This window comes from Poecilia mexicana, unplaced genomic scaffold, assembly GCF_051168715.1.
Source record: "Poecilia mexicana isolate PSO_F unplaced genomic scaffold, ASM5116871v1 scaffold_6, whole genome shotgun sequence".
NCBI classification, from domain to species: Eukaryota; Metazoa; Chordata; class Actinopteri; order Cyprinodontiformes; family Poeciliidae; genus Poecilia; species Poecilia mexicana.
Genome location: NW_028263375.1, coordinates 5,162,761 through 5,167,688, shown reverse-complemented (window position 1 = coordinate 5,167,688; position 4,928 = coordinate 5,162,761).

The window sequence follows — 4,928 nt, the reverse complement described above, 5'->3', positions numbered from 1 at the left end:
TCAGCCCCTCGCTGTGCATACCAGCCACCGTGTCAATGTGTGTTGGGCTGTTTTCAGGCTGCAGTGGCGCGGGGTGCAGTGGGGGGTGTCCATGTAGGCTGACAGGTCAGATTCCACTAAACGTGTGTGTGTGTGTGTGTGTGTGTGACTGCAGCTGAACGCGGGAGCCCTCCATTAGTGTGAAACTCATTTCACCTCAAACTCCACTTTGCCTCCTGTTTTTGTGTCGCAAAGTTTCAGATCCTGCTTACATCCCCACCAGCCACCGCCTGCTTGTTTCCGTACTTAAGCTTATTGCTTCTGAAAGGCTCGTGTTTTAGAGAACAAACTGCAGCTTCAACAAACGGACAGGACTCTGTGAAATGTAAAGCAGAACGGCAGCAGACACCGGCTGGACAATGCCAACTCTGAGCAGGAACATCTAATGCAGTTAGAGAAAAAAACACAAAACCAATCAGGCATGTTGTCGTCAAACATCCGGCTTGGTTCCTCTGTTTCTGATTTAGGGGAAAATTGACGGATTTCCACAAAAAAATAAAAGGGCAGAGGAGTCAGGAGGGGGTTCAGGATGGAAACAAGAGATTCACTCAGGTCTCCTTGAATTTTATAAAATTTCCTCTGAAGAGATTCTGGAAGCATATTCACATATTTCCTTCCCTGTTTATTCTCCTGTGGTTAGCAGGATTTGACACTGTTGATCATGATTCATTATTGAAGTGATAAATCACTGGGTCAGACGCTCTGGTCCAGTACTGGACTGGTTCGATTCTTACCTAAAAAGCAGAAACTTCTTCATGTCAGCAGGTAACTTTTCGTCTGAGCAGACAGAAGTCGCATGTGGAGTACAATAAGGTTCAATCCTGGGCGTCTCATAGTTATGGAGGTGCCACAACTTTCTCCAGCTGAACAGAAACAAAACTGAAGTTATTATCTTTGGAGCTAAAGAGGAGCGAACTAGAGTCAGCACAGAGCTTCAGCTATTACAGACAGCAACCAGAGATCAGACTGAAATCTGGGTTAGTGATGGACTCAGACCTGAACCTTCAGAGTCGCATAAAGATGATTACCAAGTCAGCCTTCTGTCACCTGAAGAACATCTCCAGGATTAAAGGACTAATGTCTCAGCAGGATCTAGAGAAACTTTCCCGTGCTTTATCTTTAGTCGCATTGATTACTGCAGCAGTGTTTCACAGATCTGACTAAAAAATACATTTAAAAAAATCCTCCAGCTGCTGCTGGAGTTCTGACTAAAACCAGGGAGACAGAGCACATCACCCGGTTCTACAGTCCTTAAACTCAAATTCTGATGGCACGCATTTACTTCCATACACTGAGTTCTTTTGAATCAGCGCTAAACGGCTGTCTGTTTAGATTTGCCTTTGATTAATAATAACTGAAACATTTATCAACATGTTTCATGTATATTTGCTTGATGAATCTGATGGCATTTGACAAAATGTAACGTTTATTGCTGGTTTCATCTTGGTAAGTGCATTATGCTTTATGTTGTAAAGTGTTTGATTTGCCTTGTTGCTATAGAAATAAACTTGACTTCCTGCCAAGCCAGCAGATCATGAAGACTTAATGAGATTGATCTGCGTTTCCTTTGTAGCAGAAAACTTCAGAGTTTTATCCCCCTGACACTGAACTGCGACAAGTCGGCCTTTCTTAATTTGCCTGACCTTTTCATATTTTGAAAGCCGCTTTGGAATTTGTTGAATATTGATGCTATGAAAACACGACGATGTAGAAACATAAGATGAATCTGCCTTAATTAAGGATGTAAACGGCAAAACAGAAACATCCAGCTTTCTGCTAAAGACATAAAGACATATTCTTGTATCAGTGGGAAAGTTTTTTTTTTCTTTGCAGCTTTTTAAGTCATTTTTTCTCCAGATCTTTAGCAGACGTTGAACAATGATGGGGCATCATGTTCAAGAAACATTTCAGGACCTGGATGAGAGCCAAACAGATCTTAAAACATCACAAGAATGTCTGCCTGCTTAAAAATAAACATAAGAGTTATTTACATCTTAAGTTAAGTTTAAAGAACTCTCATAAAAGTTTTGCTTTTAGTGAGAAAAATAAAACACATGGATTTCGATGCTGCACAGGAAAAAAACACATTCAACTAAGTAGAAATGACTGATTCATTCTCATCTTCTATTCCTCTGAGTAACGACATAAACACGTCGGTCTGTTCTGAAGCGGGTTCTGTCCTGAGACGCCGCATTCCTAAGGCTGAGACTCCACTGGACTTATACCCTGCAGCAACGATGAGCCTGATTATTCTTTCCTGGGGCGATCCTTGTAGTTTCTGCAAATGTACTTGGATAAACTTTAAAACTTTTTCTCCTTCTTTAGATAAAGAAGATCTCCAATATTTCCTTCAGCTGCCATTATCTCACAGTCAGGACATCCAGTCTGCTGTCTAACTCTGAAAAGTGTTGGTACCCAAACGGGAATATTAATCCTAGAACTATATTTAAACTAAAGCATTTAACCCTCACATGATGAGCCCGCAAGTTTTTTTAATCAACTCTTTTGAACTTTGCATATTTTGCAGTACTGTCTGTGGCTTTGCCAAGGGGTCGAAGCCCAGAAGCTAATGCTGTTTGGGGCATGTTCAGGTGGAATCAGAGGTGGGTAGTAACTAATCACATTTACATGAGTAACATTTAGGAAAAAGACAGCAGCATACTTTTAGGAGGAGCTTTACTCTACCGCACTAGAGCAACATTATTATAAAATGTTGCTTCTCTTATTTAAGTAAACTAAGTGAGTGACTGACTGCACTGTATGAAGAACAAACATATTTTAACCAAAAATACATAAAAACACAAAGACCAATCTACGGTTTATGCTGAAGTGAGACCTCTTGTTTGTAGACAAGCTTTGATGAATTAATATTTTCCATCTGTAGGTCAAACAGACGCAGTAAAAACTACATATTGTCACTGGAAGTACTTCCACACTTAAAGTATGTATACTGTAAGCATTAGTTTTTCAAGTTTTATATTTAAAAATATATATTTGGAAATGTGTTTCTTCTGCTTTACCTAGTTATTAAGAAATCATGTTATTTGTTTTGTTTTCCTTTTAGTCTTTAAAATACCAAACTTACTAATTTATTATCCGTCTGATGACATTGTTATATTAACCCTGATCTTATGATCAGCCACTTCATACTTACTTCAGTAAATCTTGTACGGCTTCTTTTTAAGTTTACTTATAAATACAAATATATTGACGTTGTGCTACTCTAGCACAACGTTTTGAGTATTTCCACCTCTGGTTAGAACTTTAAAAGTTTTTATACTCTGACAATATTCAGCACATAACCAATAAACAGAAAACATTTTAACAGAGATTTCAACTCATCCAAAACCAGAACTTACTGTTTGCTTTATGTGGTTTAAGCTTCTGACCAGAATCCAACAAAATACTGAAACTACAAGTGAGAGCCAGTCTGCTGAGGAGACGTTACAGGTCCGTCTTCAGGATGTGCAGACGTGGTTCAGAGCAAACTTCCTTTTTTTAAATGAGGATAAACAGATTTTAGTGTTTGGTCCTGCGATCGCCGTCCTGGACATGATGTGTGGTTCCTTTCGTCGTCCATTCAAGAAAAATCTGGGTGTGATTGTTGTTCCTATGTTTACATTTTATAAACATATCAGTGATGTTATCAAACCAGTTTCTTTCATTTGAGGACTTTTGCTAAGATAAAATCTCATCTTCCTCTGTCTGATTTTGAAACCGCTGTCCACCCATTCATTACATCACGTTTATTGGTTTATTTATTGTATTGGTGCAGTATTACAAAATGCTGCAGCCCGTCTGCTGACGAAAACAAGGAGACGTGAATCTATTACTCTGGTTTGCCCAGTGTTCACTGGCTCCCTGTTGCTTTAAGGACTAAATTCAAGCTTGTATTGTTTTTAACCTGTCTGTCACAAGAGGACCCAAATTTGGGTCCTCTTGTGACAGGGGTGTCAAACTCCAGTCCTCAAGGGCCGCTGTCCTGCAACTTTTAGATGTGCCTCTGCTGCACCACACCTGAAAAGAATAATTAGGTCATTAGCAAGGCTCAGGAGAACCGATCTACACAGGGAGGACGTAATTAAGCCATTTCATTCCACTGTTTTTTTACCTGTGGCACATCTAAACACTGCAGGACAGCGGCCCTTGAGGACTGGAGTTTGACACCCCTGTCATTGTGAATGACAACCTGTGAACAACAGGTTAAGTGTTTAAACTCTATGGGCCCTTCTTACTTAAGTAGCTCTTGCAGCCCTGAGGTCAACTGACCAGCTTTTGTCATCTGTTCCTAAAGCTAGGCTAAACACTGGAGGCAGCAGAGCCTCCTCAGTGGATCCGTCTCTCTCTGCCTGTTAAGTTTTCTCAGTCAGTTGAAGTCCAGACTGAAAACTCATCTATTCTTCGCCTTCAAGTTAAAGAGAAAAGGTAAAGGATGAAAGAAAATCGCTGCAGCTAAATTTCAAAATGGGTGTTTTTTTTATTCATAGCTTTTTGTATCTCTCCCAATTTTATATTTGTCTTATTATTTTTACTAAACTTAATTTTATTTCTATTTTATCATTTATCTACTTGTGGTGTGTTTGTTGTGAAGCACGTTGGTCAGCTGAGGCTGTTGTAAATGTGTAGTCAAGTCAAACTTTGACTAGACTACATGGAAGCTAACAAATCCAGGCAGAGCAAACCAGATCCGGTTCTGCTCCACAGAAACCATCCAGACAGAATCAGCTGTAAAACCCAGTTACCTCCTGCTGTCCTCATGGCTGAACCTGCAGAGTTCCTCCCTCACGGCTGGAGCTTAAATTTCGGTCTTTGCTCCGTTATAGTTGCAGCCTGACCACAATGACCCAATCTGCTCCTGCTACACCTGCTCGGTGGTCAGTGGGTGGGCG